The 23344-nt window shown below is 36.3% G+C and overlaps 1 long non-coding RNA gene across 1 annotated transcript; it reads right to left on the bottom strand.

Annotated features, from left to right (window-relative positions):
- Positions 1–8267: 8267 nt before the first annotated feature.
- Positions 8268–23217, bottom strand: LOC118501882. Its single transcript, XR_004904543.1, has 3 exons — positions 23154–23217; positions 19848–19849; positions 8268–8279 (listed from the first exon to the last, which is right to left on the bottom strand). It is a non-coding gene; the product is annotated as an uncharacterized LOC118501882 (long non-coding RNA).
- Positions 23218–23344: the final 127 nt, after the last annotated feature.

Genomic DNA, 23344 nt, shown 5'->3' with positions numbered 1-23344 from the left:
CATATTTTTTAGAAAAACTATTCACTAGTCTTTTGTCACACTATTCTTCTTCATAATTCTAGCATGCCCATTTTAAACTAGTATACAGTGTGGTAAAAAGATTGTGACCATTTCTGAGTTTACACAGCAGGTCAAGACTGAAACTGAAGTCACCAAATACCTAACAAAACCATAGAACTATACTGCTGGGAGGAATCTGGAGAACATATAATCCACTTACATTGCAGGTGAGAAAAGGTCTTGTTAGGTTAATTGCTTGATTACTCTACTTTACAGGTAGACTACAGATTCTCTAATCCACCCCACCCAAATATTTTATCATCATTATTATCATATCAAACCAGTGGAGCAGATCCAAAGAGAAGTAGTGGAGTTTATTTTATGTCACACAATAGCAATTGCCTTGTGTAACAATTTTTAATTTTAATCATTCATAATTTTATTGAAATGAGAAGATGCCTCTCCTTCAAACACCAATGAAAAAAATTCCTTAGAAAAATACTAAAAAACAACAAATTCTAGTAATTTGTCATTCTGCCCTACTTAAATTAACATTTAGCCCTAACATTGACATAAAAATATTAGATATTACATGGGGAGTTTAGCTTTACATATTTTTCCCCTGCAGTGTCAGCTAACATCTTTTGTCATTTTTGGACGTAACAATGACAATCAATTACTTGAGTCTGACTACATTAACACAGTCTTTCTAAAAGAAATTGGAGTCTAAGGGCAAGAATCCAATCACCAAGAGACAAAACAAATCATGACCAAAACATAGCCAGCAACAAAATCACTGTGCTAGAGAGAGAAATCCAGAAACTCAATTCATTATTTGATTTCAGCTCAGTGTCATGACGGCTTCCAGACTGAAGTACAGGACTGACTATCAGAAATGTTAAAACATTTCTATTAAATACATATATAGGCAATTTTAAAAAATGTGTTATGTGTCTGTCAGTGCTAGAGACATACTAGGTAGTTAGTTGAACAATTAAATCATGAAATATAAAGATACTTTTATTAATATCCTTGTTCATAATAGAACAAGGGAAATAATGATAACTGGCAATACTACCAACTTCAAGGCACAATGCTAAGCACTGTAAAAATATATATTATTTTATAATCACAAAAGGAATGATTATTATCTTTACTTAAAAATAAAAGTTTAGAAAAGTTAATTTTTCCAGAGCCATAAAGCCAGTTGAAAGTCAACCCATAATTGAAGCTCAAACCATTATTTAGTGGCGGCTCAATCCAAGAAAAATAAAAATCAATTTAACCAAAAAGTAAAAAAGACTCATTTAGCCAGTTTTGAGGAGGAAAAAAGCCATGATGGAAAGGCAGTTTAACCTGCAGTTGATGATTGAACAAGGCAGGGGCTAGGGCCCTGAGCCCTGCACGGTCAAAAATCCACATACAGCTTCGATTCCCCAAAACTTAAGTTGTCTGTCAGTATCCACAAGGACCTGGTTCCAGGACCCCACTCCTGGCAAATATTCATTTCATGGATGTTCTAGTCCCTTATACAAAATGGCCTAGAGCACTGCACACCCTCCATCCTTTTCATCCATGGATTCCCAACCATGGATGGAAAATTCTGTTTTCAACCTACACTTGACTGAATCCATGGTTGTGAAACACAGGGATAGAGAAAACAGACTGTATATTTATTGAAAAAATCCATGTATAAGCAAACCAGTTCAGTTTAAATCCATGTTTTCCAAGGGTCAACTGTAATAGTTAGAAAGGATTAAGGGAACTGTGAGTGGATTCCCACTGATCTGAATTTCCTTATCATGTGGCAAAAGTTGGTGGTCTATGGCTTAGCTATCTATGACAAACCTGTCTTTTCCCTCACTTCTTGATAGCTCAGTTTTCTTGTGACTCTTTATTAATACTCAGTGTTTTGAAATTTATTTTTTATGTAGAGGGCAGAGGGTAAAAAATTTATTTTGTATGTCATTCCTCACATATAACATGTGAAAAAAGGTGGCAAATATAATATTACTTTATAGATTAGGATGGCAGGTGCAAAGAGCTTAGGTGATTGGGTTTACATGCCAGGAAATTGGAGAGTCCAGAATGAAACTTAATTGTTATTGAACTGTTAGTTCTTGATTTTTCTCTCAACCATAGTGTTTCTACTCAGTAGAAGAAAATATTCTTGCAAAAATAAGCCTCTAAAATGTAAAGGAGCTAAAAAGACTAAGAAGTAGAAAGGAAGATCTGATATAAATAAGTGTCTCAAAGAAAACCTACCCACCAGTTCTGATATCAAAGGAAGTGAATTGAAACTTGAATAAAATAAAGTAGATGAGGTCTGTCCAGAAGAAAGGCCAGGCTTTGTTAACATAAGAACAGTTTGTGCAACATTGATGTAACCTGGCAGCCAAGGAGAATGGGCTGGAATGTGCATCCATGAACAATGATGACTTCACTATACTAGTCAGTGGGGGTGGTGGACGCTGTTGAGTGAGTATGTGTACCATGCAGCCGTCACACTCAAAATAACTAAGTGAGTAGAGCAACGAATCTGCATCAAATTTTGCATTAAATTTGAACATTCCTCCATGGAAACTAGTTGGGTAATTCAGAAGGTCACAGCTATGGGCAACTGGTAATCGGAAGCTTCATCACAACACTCTCTACTTATGTATCACATCTCGTGCAGAGTTTTTTAGTGAGGCATCAAATCACCCAGGTGACTCAGGCCCCTACAGACCAGATTTGGTGCCCTGAGACTTCTTGATTTTCCTAAAACTAAAATCACCCTTGAAAGGGAAGAGATTTCAGACCATTGATAAGATTCAGGAAAACAGGACAAGGAAGTTGATGACAATTGGGAGAACTGTGTTAGCTTCCAAGGTGCCTACTTTGAAGGGGACTGAGGCATCATTGTCCTATGTACAATGTTTCTTGTATCTTATATCTTTTACCTTCTTAAATAAATGTCTCTATTTTTTCATATTACATGGCTGGATACCTTCTAGACAGACCTCGTATTTCTCAGGAAGAGTGCTTAACAAATAAGGCAACTACAAAGTGTTACTGGAGATAATTCAACACAAAGAGCACAGTAGGGGAGCAGCCTGATCATGAATCAGGCACAGAAACAGTGCCCTAGCCCTGGTGTCTACAACTTAGAGCATAACCGTGGATGAGGCATGTGGTTTCTCAGTACCTCAGTATATTGCATGTCCCCACATGCAAAATGCACATTCTAACAAATGAATCATAACATTGTTTATATGTATATCTTTTGTTTTAGATGATATAGGTTTAGAAGAGCCCACAGGGAAAAAGATTAAAGAATCAAGTGTTGGCTTCCTGAACCTTTAAGCCTACCCAGAAATGTATAAAAACATTAGAAATTCAGAGGAAAATATACTATCCCACAGTAGACTACTATAGACTCTCAAAGACATAGGTTTGAGGAAATCTGGAATCAGAAAATACACACACAGTATAGTAGAAAGTGATTTGATATTACCTACTCAATAGATGAGAAAAATGTGTAAGTTAAACAAATGAAACAAGACTATTAATAGTCCATCTGAAACACTGCATTTATAATGAAGAATTGCATTATCTGCATCATTTACAATCCTCTAATTATATATATATTATATTTTTATGTACATACACACACACTAAAATCTTTCTGAAATACTCTCTAAGAAGACAGTCTTTTGTGAAATGCTTCCATTGCCAGAAATTGTGTTTTGGCAATTCACTGAATTTTTGCAGACTGTAAATATGACAGGTATTAAGTCTAAGTAGCCTAGTACATGAAATGAATTTTTATTACTTTGTTTTCAGGCTGTCCACACTGTGTTCCCAGCAATAAAGATGTTTTGTACAAATTCAGCTGCTATTTAAAAGGTGCATATCACCCACCAACAATTTTAAGTGAGTAACTTGATTGTATGTTACTAAACAGTAAAATTGCAGTCAAACAAAAAAAAGGCTTTATTCTTTACATTTTGGAGGGAGGTTATTGACTTTAATGACATTCAGAAATGCAGACTGACTGCAGGATTGGGTCATTAATTCTCCTGAAACATGAATTTTAAAAATTAACATTTGAGGAGGAAATAATATCACACAGAAACCCTTATTTTGAGCTGTTGGATTGCTGAAGCAGAATCTGACTTATTTTTAATGTATTATGAAGAGATGTAGGAAAATTACTGCTAGAAGGATTCATGGCTAATTAAAATTTTCAAATTGTATAATCTGAAAATTAGTGTTTGCAAGAAAATCTGACACTCAGCCTTAAACACGGCTCCCTGTGTGTGCAGCTCTAATGAGCTGTTTTTCTGGGCTGTGCAGTCCTTGACATTTGTCATAATCCTCAGGCCACTCAAATATAGCAATGCACTCTTTGGAACAGACACCCACCATACAAGTTTCTTTCTCTTCTTAAGGTTATATTTTTAAGAGCCATCAGTTATCTGTATACTACGCTCATCATGTTAATAGCTTCTATAAATACTCTGACAGATCATTCCTCTCTTAATTGTCTAGCAATGAAAGAATAGGCATGTGTCCACAGAGAATATGAAGAAGACTATGAGATGAGTTTCCACCTCTAGGTGAGCATAATATGAAAGCCATTGAAGGCGCTTTCCACTAGAATATTCTGTGTGAAACAAAGCATAAGGAATCACAGGTAAAAATATAGAACATATACTTAGAATATAGGCCACAATCATTCTCCTATTTTTTTAAACAAATATTTCATATCATAATGTTTCAATGGTGGATTACACTTTATTGACTTTAAGATGTCTTCAAGAGATCTACAGGGACACAAGGTATGTTGTATCATCCCCCAAATAAAGCCAACTCCTGAATAAGATAATCAACTTGCAGTTTCATCATCAGACAGATTTTAACATCTACACTCTTTTTCACTTACCATAATATTAGGAGTTGCAATTACCAGCTAAAACCTGAGTATAGAGGTAGCACTGGTTTTATATTTTAAGTAATAATGATCTTTTCACAATAAGCAATAAAAAAGTGGCAAATGCCAGCTAAAATTTGATAATGATTGGAGTGTACATAAAATTTTTCATACTAACTTCTGGAGTTAAAAGGAGAGGTATTAGTAATTACTATAATTACTAATACAGTTATAAGTACTAATTAATATCATTATAAATGATTATTCCAAGACAACAAGCACAAATCAGGATGACCCCCCTCCTGATGATCAACTGGGCACTAGGCTGAGTCTATGACGTACTTGGCCTTATTTCATTATTTCACACTCACACCATAGATGGATAGCAGTATCATTATCCCTGCTTGACAGATGAGAAAACTAAGTCTCAGAAAATTAAGCAATTTAGTTAAGCAAGGAACTGGAATTTGAATACAGCTGCCCATCTGGCTCAAAGCCTAGGATTTTCCTGCCATGTAGCTGCTGCTGCCATGAATTACAGAAATAATGTTGCTCTTCATCTTAAAAACTGATAAGAGAGAGTGTGCTCACTTCCATATTCTTCTCTCTCTCCCCCCTTTATGCATAAACATGCAAATATAAGTATAGTTGTAGAAAACAAACATATTGATTTGAGGTCAAAGAGACTGAAGACAATTCTGCATCCAGGAAAGTGAATAAATTTAGAATTTCACAAATCCTTCTAAGCCACTTCTAGTTCATTCTTGGATCCCTGTGTATCGTGACTCCCTTTGAAACCAGGACTTCAGGACAGCAGGGATAGGAAGCAAAACTTTTGCTTATGGGCACTGTAGTGTGTAGTGACTGAAGCGATTCCCATTCCCATCCCTTGATTCCTGGAAATGTGAATTCTCACTATGGGAAGGAGAGTACAATGTATGCATTTGATGCTGATTTAAATAACCTACTGCCTCCTGGGGGACACTGTCCTGCCCCAGTGCCTAGATGGCATTGTCACCTAATGGATGCCATGACTGAGTCTTCTGCAAAAGGCTCATATACCATTTTATCAAGTAAGCTGCTTCAGGATGAGGGGGAAGGTAAAGCTTATGAACTTCATGAGCAAGGGCCCACTATTGCATTTCTTTTGCTGTGAATAAAGTCCTTTATGGGAAGAGATAATCTGTGAGTTACTATGACAGTGAACAAGACATTACAAAACTTTGTAAATGGTGTTTTTTGCAGAAGCATTGGGGAAAGCAAATCTATATCGAGTTAGAGTCTATTCCATCAAGAATGAAAACACTGCCCCTTCTATGATGGAAGTGGTACAATGCTATCAGAATAGCTGGTTGACCACCACAGAGAACAGTGTCATACTGGAGACTTCGTGTTGGTTTTGCTGTTGACAGATTAGGCACTTGGCAGTGGCTGTAGCTAGGTTAGCCTTTGTGAGTGATTGTTCATGTTGGTGTGCCTGTGTATACACTCCATCCCTGCTACCATGGCCACTTTGCTTATGAGCCCATTGAGCAATAATAGGAGTAGGTGGAGAAATGTGACTTACATAAACAAAACAAGTCATCTTGTCTACTTCTGCTGAAGTCATCTATGGTGAGCATTCACATGGAACACAGCTATCTTCACATTCTGCTACCATTTGGAGAAATCTATCCCTATGCCTTTCCTAGATCTCCTTGTCACTGGTTTTCCAGTTGCATTTCTTGCAAATCTTTAGTTCTGAATTAGAGCGACTCAGTCAGGTCCTTATACACCACCATTAATCAGTCACTGAAAGGAGATATGTTCTCCAGTGAGGCAATCATCTTGAGCCAAGGTAACCTAGTTGAGGAGCTACAGCAGAGAACCATCTCCCCATAGTACTCCCAGCAGGGAAAAGCTCTTCACTTATGAAGAGGTTTGGCAGCCCCACTCATCCCATCATAGCATCCACTACACTTCTCCACTTGCTGAGCAATTTGACATGAAAATATCAATTACAATAAACAGTTTTTTTAAAATGAAATATTAGGTTACTACTGACATTAGCAGTGTCAACATATGTGATTTGAATTACAATAAGTATTTAAAACTTCCAGTATTAACTGACTACTGAGTCCTTAGTATTCTATTCTTTCCAGTTTCAGAGAGACCATTTGCCATTCAGATCATTGTTGGAATGCTGGCCAGAGCTTATTCCTCAGTCTGCTGGCATGTTTCTGTAAAATGAAAAGACCTACAGGCACTTTTTGTAACCTGGGCTTTCTCCAAATAGTGATGATGGGTTCATTATGAAAACCATTCCTTAGTTCCTTAAATACTCTACAAATTCCCCGACCCTCTTCATAGTTTAAAAATATCACATATAACAAATTGTTCTGCAGTGTCTCTGCAGCATGTACTAAATCTGTATGGTAGAATGATTTGTAATGCTATTCTCTTCTTGAAATGATATACTAATCTCAAATGTGCCTTTATTAACTAGATTAAATCTTAGTATGAAATTAAAGGCTTTCTGAGATTCTCTGCCAGATCAGCTGTCGTCTCCCAGGCTGTATGTCCAAGAGCAATGCACTTTCTACTCTCGACTCTTCATTGGAAAGGAGGGAGAGCTGTCCATAGTCAAAATCCAATGGAATACCCACCTGTCCCTCTGGAACTCTTTTCTGATGTCCACTTAACACAAGTGACCTGTATATTTCTTCAGTAAGTAAACCCAGAACAACTCATTTAAGTGCTTTGAAAAAGATTACTTTGAAAATAAATTGGCCTTCAATATTTATTAGTCTGCAAAATGATTTCCAAATGATTGGTTGTTCAGAAAAGAATCAGTTACTTAAAAGTCATTACTTTTTACAGGGTGTACCTTATAAAATCAGCTGAAACATGTCACTGTGACTGTATTCTCTTATATTCAAATTTAATTATTGACTCTCTACAAATTATGAAGCTGAAAATGTCCTGGGCATTTATAGAGTTGTACCTGCAATTATTTGGTTTACAGCAGCAGTAGGTGACAGAGAAAACCTGGGTCACAGCAACAGTCCCAAGCGTTTTCTCAGACAGAAACACATTTTCCTCAGGGCCACCGGGTCTCTACAAACAACATTCTTTCTGCCAGGCACTTTGTAATGTGCAATGAACAGTGTCATTTATTTTCATTTCCTCATACTTAATTGCATGCTTCTTGCTTCCAACATTAAGCCAGAAGGCAGGTGGCAGAAGCAATGAACTAAGCTGGGAGTAGCTGTTGTAGTTACAGTCTCCCTCCCTTAAAAGCAAGCCTACTATTTACAGCCCAGCAGCAGTCACTGGGCTGGAAAACTGTCCCCTTCTACCGAAAGTTCTGACTCTGTGGAAGCTACTGTTAAGGCTAGTGCCCAATGAAGAAAAGGCACCCAGCTGACTATATTTCTCAGTGTCATCTGCACAAAAGTTCTGAAAATATTAATCCAATAATAGATATCAAAACTAAGTAAGTATCCTATAAATTATGTAAATTAACTACCAAATGATGTGATAAGAGACACAATTGTCAGAATATAGCTTTTACTTAAATAATATGACTCATTCCCAAATACTACTTTTTTATAAGTTTAGGGCAAACCTTCTTAAAACTGATTATCCTAAGAAGCAGGGTAAGCTAGTTGAACAAATTAAATATCTAATGTATATAACTACTTATAGACATTTAACAACATTTTCAAAACCAAGAGACATCTCAATATTGTGCCATTCTGTAGCCCAAAAATAAACTTGTTCAATATTGAGCCAAAGTAGATTTTTACCTTTTTCACCAATAAATGCAACTAATGACTGACTGAGATTTATTGCTTTACCTCTTTCCCCAAATAAAAGACCCTCTTTGTCCTATTACCATCTTTAAGCAATATGTCATGATATAAGTTACACTTTTTCAATGATGTCACATGTTGCTAATCAGGTGTCCTTTAGAACCTGAGAACAAACACTGTATTTCAGCAGTAAAGAGTAATAAATGTCATAAGAATCTGATTTCCTGAGGCTGTTTGCTCTTTTTTTTTTCAGGAAAAAAAAGCAATCATGTTGTATGAAATGTGTTTTTGCTTACTCTTGATCATGTTAATATTAATGTAAGGGATATGAAATGAAGAATAGAGCAGGGTCCCCACTTTTGTGTACTTTCAACACAACACAAACTCACGGGCCTCCACCGGTCTTTCTCTTTGGCCCCAAATCCGGATTCTGGATGTGTGTTATGAATTAAAAGCATTAATTATGGTTCTTTTATTTTGAACTGTCTTTTTATTCTTTCCTTAGCCTCTATTCCTTCTCTGCTTACTGTTCCCTTCATGTTCATGACACCTGGGCCCTCTACCTTAGTGTTCTGTCAATGGTCACCTTTCCACCCAGCTTTCGTATGTCTTCTCTCCAGACGTTGGCAAACCTTTCTTACTCATAGCTGATACTGTAAAAGGATGTTATCACTAAGTAATTATTTGTGAACAAATGAATGACACAATCACAAACACAGCCATAAATCTGATACTCGATCATATTTTCACTTGTGCATAGCTTCACTATCCAAAATATAAGATGGTTCTTGACTAACAAGTTCTGAATTTTGGACATGCTGCCCACCAAATTTGGAAATTCAAATCTACAATATAATCCCACAGCAAAGAAACCTTTCTAACATGGTGTCCTCCAAAGTTACCTGGATTTGGATACCACATTTTCATAAAACGTCTGTCAACATTTCTTGGAACATACTGTGAGAAACATTAGCTTAGAAGCTACAAGTTTAAGCAATTTTCAGATAGTAATTTAAAAGCAATCAATAGTTATATTTATGCAAACATTGGGCTAATAAAGCAAATCAAAAATACATTCCTAGTATGATTTACAATATTAATTTGAATAATGTATTTTAATAAGTATTGGAAATAGTCATAAATGCTTGATTTGTTTATATTCTGAATTGCAAAATCTAATTTAGCTGGAGTGTTAGCTTCACTTATGCCTCAGTATCAAAGACCTTTTGCTGTTCGTAAAGTTCTTCTGATGCAGATTAGAAAAATAATGCTAGCTGTTTACAAGCTTACTGTTAGTGTACATCTTGGGCTGTTTTGTGAATCTTTCCATGATTCATTGGATGGTAGATTTTTTTATGTAAATAAAATCAAAGTTACTAATTTGTTAAATTTAGGAATGATCATTTTTAGTATATTTGATGATGATTTTGACTTTCTCAGATAAAAGATTCCTTTATTCACTTATTTAATAAATACATATTAAGTATACATTGTATGCCAGGCATTGTCCTGGGGTCTTGAATCCATTCGTGAACAAAACAGACCAAGATTCCTGCCTATATAGACTTTATATTTTAGTTGTAGTGGGAGAGTGTGGATCATGGCTGTCAATAAACAGTAAGCATAATAAATAGGCAAATTATAGAGTTTATTACAAGGTTATAAGTACAGGGCAAAAAATAGAGCAAGATAAGTGATTGGGAGAGCTGGAACAGGGGAGGGAGTGGCTGCAATTTTACATAAGGTAGTCAGCATGGGTCACTTTGGAAAGTTGACATTTGAGTTAAAATTTGAAGTTGAAAGAGTTTGATAGCTAAAGGAAAAACACTATTATCAGAGGGGACAGAGAGTATGCAGACTAAGAAAATATCTGACATGTTTAAGAGAAGCAAAAAAGGCAAAATGAATAGAACAAATTCAACAAGAAGAAAAAAAAAGTAGAAAATAAGGCCAAATAGGAAACAGGGGGATAAAAATTATGATTTTATATGCCATTGTAAGAATGTTGGCTTTAACTCTAATGAACTGAGGAGCCACTGGCAGGATTTTAGGAGAGGGGTAACATGGTTAATTCAATTTCATAAGAATTAATCTGTCTACTGTTAAGAACAGAGTATAGAGACACAAGAATAAAAGAGAGGCCGGAAGTATTATAAGAGTGGAGGTGGTACAAAAGTATCTGGACTCTGGGTATATTGTAAAGATAGAGCCAAGGAGGTTTCCAGAAAACTTGTTGGTAAAGTGTTAAAGAGAGAGAAGTTTCAAGAACTCTGAGGTCTTTTGCCTATTTAATCAGTAATGTAGAGTTGCTTTCAAATGAGATAAGAAAACTTCTCAATAGAGAAAATTAATGGAAAATCAGGAGCTTAGTTGCAAATATTATGAGCGTGAGATGTTTTGTCTATCATTCACCCACGTGGAGACATCACAGAGTGCTGGATGTATAAGTCTGCAATCCAGAAAGAGTTCTACCCTGGACACATCAATCGTTCTGAGAACTATTAGCATGTAGGTGGTTTTAAAGATAAGAGACTAGATAAGATCACCAAATATGTAAGTGTAAATGGAGAAGAAAATATAAAGAACAAAAACTAAGGAACTATAATGTTAAGATATTGTGAAGGAAAAAATAAACAAACAACAGGAAACTGAGAAAAAGTAGCCAGTGATATAAGAACACCTAAAAAGAGCAATGTCCTCAGAGCCACTTGAGAGAGTTTGCCCATATGGAGCATGCAATCCAAGGACAGAGAACCAACAAACAAATTTAGCAACATGAAGGATTTTGTTGATGTTGGCAAGAGTCACTCAGTTGTTTGGTAGGAGTAAAAGTTTGACATGGATGGGATTAAGTGAAAATGTTAACAGGAAATTGAAGGAAATCAAATATAAACCACTATTTGGGAAGTTCTCTTTCAAAAAAAAAGCCAAGAAATGATTATATAAATTAAGCAAATATAATGTTCAGAATTTTTATATTAGAGAAAAAGAACAGCATATTAGTATAGTAATGAAATGATCTATCAGAATGCAAAAATATTAATGATACAGAAGGAGAAAACTGCTGGAAAATTGTCCTTGAGTTGGTAAAAGGAAATGGGGCTTTTGCCTAAGACTTTCTTTAAAAGTATTTTACAAATCACAATGTGACTTTGGTTTCTAGACATCTTGTGGCATTTTTCAGAGAAGTTTGGGAAAAATCAGTGAACAAGATCATATTTTTATAACATTTTGTTACTCTTTAGAAGGCAAGAACTCCTTAGGGAATGCATTCTTCTTACTTGGAATTTGGTAATCACATGTAATATTGAGAACTAATAAATATTTATAGCTTTGTGTAGAATTGATAAAAAGTATGAGAAAATTGCTGGTTATTCATCATTTTTTCAAAACCACAGGTTATATGCCCAGAGAGATAGTAATCAATACAGTATTTGGATAAATACTAAAACACGGATTAGCTTCTGTTAATGGCTAAAAATAGCAACCTTGATGCATTTCAGTGTAGTTCTGTGAAGAATGGGGGATAGGCTGTCCAATCAACTCTAGTTTGTTACATGTAGTATCTCTACCATCTTGACCACATGGCTTAAAGGTGGCAGTGGTAAAGGAGAAGGGGGGATATGGTATATGGGGAAGGCACAGTTTCTTTCATCTGCCTGAATCTCAAAGTGACATATCACTTTTCCTCAAACTCCATTGGTTAGAACTATTTACATAGCCCTACCTGAATTCCAGGGGGGTAGGAAGTACAATTGTGTGCTCAAAAGAAGCAGTGGGTTTGGTTGGCATGTATCTAGTCTACCACAAAACATATATAATTGTATGTCTTTGTCTGAATTGTTAGACCTAAACATTTGGCTCATACATTAACACGCAGATGATTGAATAATGGACCAATATTTTATAGTCTGTTGTAACCATTATTCAAAGATACTGTATATCATAGTGTGATATGCCAGTATCAATTAAATTATTGATTTAGATTCTAAAACTCATGTAAGAAAGAAGCTCCACTGAAAACATTCTAAATTCTGATAGTAATGTACTGGTTAGTAAGAAAAATAAACAAAATATATACAAAATTACACAGATCTTCTGGAGACTGAATAATGATGTGTGGATAGATATTTCTGGGAAATGGAATAAGATATGAAAATGATTCAGGATAAAGAAGAGGGTGGGAAATACAAATAGTCTCTAAAAATAGTATACAAAGCAAATAGTATACACAGGAAGTATAGTCTGGAGAGATAAGTTTGGGTTGTATTACAAAAGTTTTTGTACACTATAAAAAATAAATGTTTAATTTTGCACTGGGACATACCTTTTCAAAACAAAGCATAAGACCAGTGTAGCATAATATGTCTACTTTGAAAACCATGCTAATTTGCAAATAATACAAAACAAAGATAATGTGTTTAGATGCATAACATTCCTGTCTCATCCTTTACAGTTTAATATATATTCAAAGAATATTTACCAAGAATATTTATATATATTGAATATATATTCAAAGAATATTTACCAAAGAATGTGGTATATATTTACCACTTATATACCACAAGTATCTCTACATTCCAAATAAGGAAACCATAGCCTAGCAAATATTAAATTCTCTGACTAGCTCCCTTTCTGTGAATCAATACACTGACTGGCAGTGTGGGATTCCAGCAATTGTAGTGGAAATATCTGAGAAGAGCCACAACAGTTGGTAAACCTTAACCCTCACCCTAGCATGAACAAGACTTTTTTCCTTTCCCACTTTCCTGGCAAAGTGATAATTGATGGTCCTTTCCTCTATAAAAGGAATTTGACTGGAATGGACATTGGAGATGAGAGACTCCCTGATAATCCATCACAAACCTTATTCATGACCTGAGATAAAGTCCATTAAGCAGAACATATTTGGATGGATCAAACTCCAAATGCTGCTAAGACACAGACTCAATGGGGATGGCTCATCACAGGCTTCTCAGGTAGGTAGACCTAACAATTGAATGAGTTTTATTAGATCATTTTAAAAGTTCTTATTAGGTTAAAGAAATTTTCCCTGATTCTCCCTGCTAAGCACAAGTATAAACCCTTGAAGTGATGCAAGAGAGGACCAAAGAACTCTAAAATGTGGTAAGAAAAAGGTGAGATAAATCCATGGTCCCTAAGACTTACCTGTGTATTCTTTTAAGAGTTTTACTTCTTACATTAGGTCTTTGATCATTTTGGGTTAAATTTTGGGTATAGCATGAGGTAGCATGTCCAAATTCATTTTCTTGCATGTAAGTATCCAGTTGTCCCAGCACTAAAATATAAACAAGAAAAATGGATAAATTGTTTTTATCAAAAGCAAAAATATTGTGCTTCAAAAGACACTATCAATAAACTAAAAAGATAAGCCACTGACTGGGAGAAAATATTTGCAAATTATATATATATATATATATATAATATAAAAATACATTTATTATAACAGGCTTATACCTAGAATACATAAAGAACTCTTACAACTCAATGGAAAAAGGCAAATAAGCCAATATAAAAATAAGAAAAGGGTTGGAATATATTTTATCCAAAGATATACAATGGCCAATAAAAACATAAAAATATGCTCAAAATTATTAGTCATTAAAAAATGGAAATCAAAATTATAATTAGATATCACTTCATACTCAGTAGAATGGCTAGAATTAAAAAATCGGACACAATTTCAGTGGTGGTAAGGGAGTGGAGAAACTGGAACCCTCAAACATGGTTGGTGTGATGCAAAATGTCACAGCCATTTTGAAAGACATTCTGATAGTTCTAAAAAAATGGAACATAGTGTTACCCTTTAACACAGCAATTCTATTTCTAGGTGTATATTCAAGAGAAATTAGAACATTTGCTCACACAAAAACTTGCACATGACCACTCATAGCTGCATCATTCATAATAGCCAAATAGTGGCAACACTATTTGTCTACCAACTGATGAATGGATAAACAAAACATGGTATATTCATGCAATGATATTATTCAGCCATAAAGTGAACAAAGTACTGAAAACATGCTGTAGCATGGAAAAACCTTAAATACATTCTGCTAAGTGAAACAAATATATCACAAAAGACCACATATTATATTATTCTATTTATATAAAATGTCTGGAAGGCAAATTACAGACAGAAAGTAAATAAGTGAGTGGTTTGCTAGACCTGAGATGCAGGTTGAAGGGAATAAAGGAATTGAGGGGTGATGGCTAAATGGTATGAGATTTTCTTCTAAAGCAATGAGAATGCTCTACAATTGATTATGGTGATGGCTGCACAATATTATACCTATAATAAAAACTATTGAATTGTATACTTTAAGTGAGTAAATTGTATGGCATATGGATTATATCTCAGTAAAGCTGTTACCAAAAAAAGCAGGAGTTGTTATATTAATATTAATACAGTTGATTTCAGAAAAAACATTAGTAGTACAAAGGAACATTATATTTCAATGATACAAAAAAGATCAATCCACCAGGAAAACATAATTATTCTCAATGTGCACATATCAAACAAAAGAGCCTCCAAATACATGAAGCAGAAATAGAGCTGAAAGTAAAAATGGACAAGTCCACAATTATGCTTGGAACTTCCCATCCTATCCCTAGTTCCTGACGGAAATTAAGCACGGATGTGGAAGATCTGAACAGTACAAACAACCAGTAACATCTAATTGAAATACACAGAACATTTCACCAAACAACAGCAAAATATATTTTTGAAGAGTCCATGAATCATTTACCAAGAGAGAACATATCCTGGGCCACAAAAGGAACTTCAAATTTAAATAAATTGAGATCATACAGAGTATGTTCTTCATCATAGTAGAATAAAAATAGAAATAAGTAAATAGAAGGAAAACCAGAACATTTCTGAACACATGGAAAGAGGCATACTTCTAATCATTCTATGGTAAAAGAGGAAGTCTCCCAAAAAATTAAAAATGCATAGAATAGAATGAAAATGAAAACTAAATGTATCAAAATATATAGGATGCAATTTAAGCAGTGCTGAGAGGTAAATTTACAGCACTGAATGCTTACATTTAAAAGAGGAAAGGGCTCATATCAATAATTTAAGTTCCTATTGAGAAACCAGAAAGAGCAGAGAAAAATCAACCCAAAGAAAGTAGAAAGTAGGAGGAAAGAATACAGATAAGAACAAAAATGAATGAAAGTGGAAATAGGAATACAATAGATAAAATCAATGAAACAAGAAGCTGATTCTGTAAAAAAAAAAAAAAAAAGAAATCAGTAAAAATCACAGTCTTTATTTAGTAAGATTGACAAGACTAAAAGTAGAGAAGGCGTAAATCCCCAGTGTCAAGAATTACAAAGGGGATATCACTACAGATCTTGCAGCTTTTAAAAGGTTTAAAAAATGAATACTGTGTTCCTATACTTATGGAGTTCTACTAAATATCTAGTCTGTGTGATACACAATACATAAATAAACAGTTTAAAGGGCAAGAAATAATACAAGTAGCAATATAGCTATGATAAAAATACCTTAGGGTGATACGCCCAGGTAGTGGTTTCAGATGGTGAGGCCAGGGTTGATATTTAAGCTGAGAGCTACGTGGAGAGAAAGAGGGAGCCTGTTGAAGATCTAGGGAGAAGGAGAACCTTTTAGACAGAGATGACAGCTAATGCGAAGGGCTTGAGGCATGGAAAAACCTGGTGTGTTTGAGGATGACAAAAAGGTAAGTGTGACTGGAGTCTGGTAAGCCGGACAGACACTGGTAGGGCGTAAGAAATGTTACCAGGGGCCAGTTCAGATGAGACCTTCTAGGCCAAGAGAAGTCATCTGAATTTGGTTGTTGTGTGAAGGGGACATGGGGATCTGCTTAAGCAGGGAAGGGACTTGTTCTAAACCACATTTTAAAAGGATGACTATGGTTGCTTTTGGAGAGTGGACGATAAAGAGACAAGACTGGAGGCTGAGACAAGTTAAAAGGCTATTGCTGTAGAGGTGGTAGTGGCTTGGACCAGGCTTTTTATGTGGAAGTAGAGAGAACTAGACAGATTCAAATATATTTTGACAGGTGATAACGTTTTCCTCCAACATCAAATTTAGACTGAGAAATTCCACTACTAAGTTTTGTTTTTCTCAGTACAGACTTGCTAATAATGTAGTGAGTGCTTTTGTGTTTTCCTGTCTGCAGTTATTATGTGTTTTCTTGACTTCACGATTCATAGTGATGAAGAGAAGCAGTGTAATAAGAACTACATTTATCGCCACAAAAGAAAAGGTTCTAAATGCTTGAAAGAGCATTTCACTTCTGTACAAATTTCAGCACTCGGTTTGACAATTTTGTTTTTTATTGTACAAAATTTATAAGTTTTTGAAACATATGCTTTTGCACAATTGGATTATCTGATTTGTGTCCTAATTCTAGAATAGCACTTTATATACTAAGACTGGCATTACAATCATTAAAATGTTACTCATATCTAAACATTTTTTGGTTTTATCATTACTTTTATCAACTAAGACTTATTTCATTTTCACATGTATGGCATGATCATTTTTATAAGTAAAAAGAATAGAGATTACTTCAGAGGTATCAAAACTGTGTTGTTTTAAGCAGGCTCAGTTAATATTAGTAGTGCTGAAAAATAATGTTATAAACCCCTTTAAATAACAGTCATTAATAGAATAAACTTGCTTTTCTTTTTTTCTTTTTTTTAAGATTTTATTTATTTTTAGAGAGAGAAGGGAGGAAGAAAGAGAGAAAGAGAAACATCAGTGTGTGGTTGCTGGGGGCTGTGGCCTGCAACCCAGGCATATGCCCTGACTGGGAATTGAACCTGCGATGCTATGGTTCGCAGGCCACGCTCAATCCACTGCGCTACGCCAGCCAGGGCTAATTTTGCTTTTCATAGTATATGATTTTGTAAGTGATCTAGCTGTTAAAAATCTACACATGTAATCTGACTGAACAATAATATGGTGTTTCTGAAATGGTTCAGACATGTAACTCTTCTTAAATCGAGAGTGGAGATGTTCTTTACTTCCTTTTATGTCGCAGGCAGGCATATGCTAAGACAGCAGAGCTGACCTGAGCATTTACAGCTACTCTGAAAATGATCATCTCCTACCCCCTAGCAGTTAGTACTAGAAATTGGACGGAGTAACTGGCCTTCTGCAAAGCCTGACAGACATTTTCATGCTCATGAATTCTGTCAGTTCTAGTCCTTTCATCCATGAAGACAGGGAATGACTGCTCTGGGCCGAGTATCAGAGCCAAAAGCTTAATAAACTAGCAAGTGACATTCTTATTATGTTTTAAATGCTTTCCTTACATTTCCCAATTCAGTCATGCTTAACAGGGGAAAAATTACTTCCTTGGTTGGAAGTTTTAATTAATAATTATATTGAAACCAAACTTAGACCTTGATACATTTTAGCAAAGTCTTAAAGTTGACAGAATTCTCATTTTCAGATTTCGTCCTCACTAAAGGAAAATTCTCTTGAAAAACATCTCACCAGCGAGGCTTTGTGTTCAGCGGACACGAGTAAGAAGTGACTAGATAGAAAGCAACATGTGGCTGTGTTTTACATACGTATTGGCAATCTGGAACCATGTGGCTAAATTAAAGATCTGTGTTTCAAAAATGATATTTACTCTTCTATTTCCATTCCACATTAATAATAGGAAAAATCAGGGATCTAGCTGTTACTACCATTCTTTTATTTGTTAATTTGATACATATTTGTTGATATATATTTGTTGAAATATATCAGGCACTGTTCTGGGTCCTGCGCATACAGCTATGAATGAAACAAAGTCCTACCTTCCTACAGTTTATATTCTAGAGTCCGCCAATATAGGCAGGAAAAGGCCATATTCTCTTAGGTGATGAAGCTCACAAAGGTCCTTGACATTAATCGGCCCCCAGCTGAGCTCCCATGAACCCCCAGTTGGAACTCTTCTCTCCTGGTGAGCATGAACGATCATGAGGATGGGAGCTACTTGTGTCTGTGAGAGAACCTGATGACTGACTGCTGTCACAACCTTGGTCTCAGCTGCCCTAAGACTGTCTGCAGTAGCCTCGGCATGCTTCCGCTCCAATCTTGGTAGCTGCTGCTGGAGCAAGCCCACCCCCACAGCCGCACTTGGTCCTTACCGGGGAATGCAGTATTCTACGAATTCTAGACCTGCCCACCTAAACCAACCTCACTTCCCAATATTCTCCCACCCACACAGCCAGCTCCAGTGCACAGATTCCTTGGGTTTCTTTAAAGCTTCTTAGCTCTCTCCAAAATCATGGTCTCTGCCTTGACTCTTCTCTCAGATCTTTACACTCCTAGCTTCTTGGTAACCCAAATCTCAGCTCAAATATCATCTCTTCACAAAGGCCTTTCTCAGTGACATTATTAAAATGTGAGTTCCCTTCCACATTCTGTTTTCTTTACTTATCACTATCGGAAGTTATTTTATGTCCTTGTTATTTGATGACTGTATGTTTCCCAGACTAGACACAAGCTCCATTACAAAAGGGACCTTGTTTGTCTGTCTTTGACCCCATAGCATTACTGGCATTTGGAGCAGTTTCTTGGACATGGTAGACACTCAGTGTATACTTGTTAAATGAGTGAATAAATATTGCTGCTACTGCACATTTTCTTTTTGTAGACTGGCTCCTTGAATTGCTCATTCTCATTCATAATGACTTTGAATCTCATGTTATTCCAGAAAAAATAGTTGGAAAGAATCACACAAATAAAAAAGACATGTATTTCTTGAATCAAGTCTGCACTCAAATAAGATGAAGACCTTCTCCACATTTTTATCCAAATTTTGTCCACATTGCCGTTTACTTTGTCCTTAAAAATTTAATTCACCTCTTATGATGCATGGAAGTCTTCATTCTCATACGCAGAATAACGCATTTTCTGTTTGATTTTTTAAGCATATTGTGTTTATCTGCAGAGCAACACTTATATAATAGTGACAGTGAAGTAAGAAAATTATAATATCTAACTTATTGCTTCAAGGGTCATGCATAAAGTGTTAACTGGAAGCAATCATTAAACCATACAGTGGCACACGTGTTTTCAGGTTTGTCATTGAAAGTAAGTGACTATTTTCATCCAAGGGAATCACGGCTTACATAGGCCACCATGAAATTAGAGTTGCTTCAGTCTAATGGCCTCCTTGTTCGATTACTGTCACAGTAGTACGTACTTTTAGGTATGTTTTAAAATGAAGAAACCAAGGAGCACAAAGCTTTAATAACTTGCACAAGTCTGCACAGAGAACAAGGTGGATCAAGAAGTAAATTTACTTCTGCAGAGATTAAACAAAATTATAAAGTGAAAAAAGCTTGACAGACGTAGGACATAAATTCTACATAAATCTGATTCCTGGGAATGATTGAGTGTTTTTAGAAAATCACATTATTTGAAACTGCTCAAGATTCTAGAATCAGTAGAAGCTTCCTTACCTCATCCCATGACCTCAGCAAAATGACAACTAAATTGTAGAACAGTCAACCTGGGTAACCATCTGAATACTAGCTGAGCAGAAGTTCTATGATAGCAAATAAACAGAAGAAGCTATGTTGAGACAGGTAGGAGGAGTGAGGACACAAAATGGGCTGGCCCCGAATCCATGTGTGGCAGCTGAAAATCCAGAGGGATATCAAAGTTGCAGAAGTCCAATCTAAGGAACAAGGGGTCTCAGCCCCACACTGAGCTCCCCAGCATGAAACAATAATGGCAGGAAGAGAAGCCCACATAAATCTGGATGCAAAAATCAGCAGGGATTCTGTCCATCTGGGTGAAATAAAAAGCTGCTGGAAACCTAGGTGCCTCTTTTTTTATTTTATTTATTTATTTATTTATTTATTTATTTATTTATTTATTTATTTTTAGAGAGGGAAGGGAGGGAGAGAGAGAGAGAGAGAGAGAAACATCAGTGTGCAGTTGCTGGGGGTCTGGCCTGCAACCCAGGCATGTGCCCTGACTGGGGATCAAACCTGCAACGTTTTGGTTCGCAGCCTATGCTCAATCCACTGAGCCATGCCAGCCAGGGCCCCGGTGCCTTTTAAAGGACAACACACAAATGCTCACTTGCGGACACTCCACCTGGAAAAGAGACAGCTGCTCAAGGAGTGTCAGAGACAGACAGGAAGAGATTGCATCATTGTGTATCTTTAAGGAGAGGGCTGGAGGGAGAGCAACCAATGCCCTTGTGTTAAATCCACTCTCACACAGCATTGCCCAGCTAATGCATGGTCCAAGGAACTGTCAGAGGCAACCATTCTGGGGCCCCATTGCAATTTTTATTTAAAAAAAAAAAAAGAAAAAAAACTCCTAAAGAATTTCAGTCAGGTTGGAGAGGTGTCGGAGACACACAGGGAAAAACTGAATTGTGCATCTTTGAGCAAGGTCTCTCTTGTGACATGAAGCACCTTTCCGGTGTTGAGCCCTTTCTTCACACCATCAAATCTCAATCTGTATTAGCCAGGTGAACTTCCCTCCCCACTGCAAAGGTCAGCAGGCCCCAGGTACATGGTTGCTGTCCTTGGTGTACCTTGAGACTTTTGCTGAGTGGTCTCAGAACCAGCACTGATGCCGAGTTTAAATCTGTATTAACCTGATGAACACCACTCTCCTCTTCTTGGTAACTGCCTGAGACCCTGCCTTATGTAAGCAACTCTTATACTGCCTAAGGCTCTTTCAAAGGCTGAGCCTTATGGGCAACCAGTAGATGGCGGTGGGTCTTGGGGTGCCTAGGGCCTTATTATGACTTGCCCTTAGCTCAGTACTAGTAGAAGCCAGCCTCAATTCACACCTTGGCCACATTTATATTCATATGCACACAACACCTGCACAGACAGCAACCAACCATGAATCGCTCTGTACCTCCTAGCAAGCAGCCTCAAAAAGTGTCTGTCACTGACTCTCACCAGAGTCTTTCCCAAGAGGACCCAGAACCAACACACCAGGTGACTGGCTTCAGACCACAACAAAGCACCACCTCATTTTCTGTACAAGTGACATACCCAAAGGGAGGTCTCCACAGGCATCAGATTCTACTGGGACAAATTCTGCTTCATGGGGTCAGCCCTCACACAACAGCTCATACACTGTGGTTGTAGCCAGTCCTCACAGCAAACCAAACTACCTGAGAATTAACTCCATCCACGTATGTGCCAAACAGCAATCAAGTTCATCTACAGCAGAAGGGCATATATAACCCCTACAAGGGGCACTGTTGGAGCAATTAGCTCAGGTAATCTGGGAGACTGCACAACTGAGCCCCCCAGGACACCTACTACATAAGGCCACCTTACCAAGACTGAGAGACATAGCAATTCCATGTAATATACAGGCACAAATATGAAGAGACAGGTAAAATGGTGACACAAAGATACATGTTCCAAAAGAAAAAAAAAGGAAAACTCTGCAGAAAAGGAACTAAAAGAAATGGAGGCAAGCATTCTATCAGATATAGAATTCAAAACAATGGTTAAAGGAATGCTCAGGGAACTTAGTGAGAACTTCAACAAAGAGACTGCAATCATAAAATGGATGTAGAAACTGTAAAAAAGAACCAGTCAGAAATGAAGACTACAATAACAAAAATGAAGAATATACTAGAAGGAATCAACAATGTTTAGATGAAGCAGAAAATCTCATCAGCAATTTGGAAGAAAGGTAGAAGAAAACACCCAGTAAAGGCAGCAAAAGAACAAAGAATTTTTTTTAAACAAGGATGATTTAAGGAACCTCTTGGACAACATCAAATATAGCAACATTTGCATCACAGGAGTACCAGGAGAAAAGAGAGAGCAAGTGATTGAAAACTACTTGAATATATAATTATTGTAAACTTCCTTAACCTGGTGAAGGAAAACAACACACAGGTCCAGGAAGTGCAGAAGAGTCCCAGACAAGATAAACCCAAAGGAGTCCATACCAAGATACATCATAATTAAAATGGGAAAGGTTAAAGATTAAGAAAAAATTTTAAAGTAACAAGAAAAAGACATACCTACAAGGGAGCTCCCATAAGACTGTCAACTCATTTCTCCACAGAAACTTTGCAGGCCAGAGAAGATAGGCATAAAATATTCAAAGTAATGAAAAGCAAGGATCTACAACCAAAACTACTTTACCCAGCAAGTTTATCATTTAAAATGGAAGAAGAGAAAAAGAGCTTCTCAGACAAGAAAAAGCTAAAGAAGTTCATTATCACCAAACCAGTATTAGAAGAAATGTTACAGTTACTTCACTAAGACAAAGAAATAAAAAACGGAATATAATTATAAAGAGTGAAAGGCAATAAATTCGTACCTAAGTGTTCCAATCAAAATACTTAGGGTAAATGAATAGATATGAAAACAAGACATGTTGGGAACCACTTTGTGTGATATTGGAGACTGTAGCCCTTCTCAAGTGAGACCTTGAAAGAGGCCTGTAAGATTTGACTGGAAAACTGGGAATGCAGGAGGCAGGCATGACCCAATTTACCTTCACCTAAATAAACTAAAAAAGACAAACAAAGCCCAAAAGTGAGTGGAAAGAAAAAATATCAGAGTAAAATTTTTTTTTAAATCAAGTCTAAAAAAACAATTAAAAAATATCAATGAAAAC

The sequence above is a fragment of the Phyllostomus discolor genome, chromosome 7, assembly GCF_004126475.2.
Source record: "Phyllostomus discolor isolate MPI-MPIP mPhyDis1 chromosome 7, mPhyDis1.pri.v3, whole genome shotgun sequence".
In the NCBI taxonomy this organism is placed as follows: domain Eukaryota; kingdom Metazoa; phylum Chordata; class Mammalia; order Chiroptera; family Phyllostomidae; genus Phyllostomus; species Phyllostomus discolor.
The sequence above is the reverse complement of the archived record's forward strand: the minus strand, read 5'-3'. Positions and strand labels throughout refer to the sequence as shown.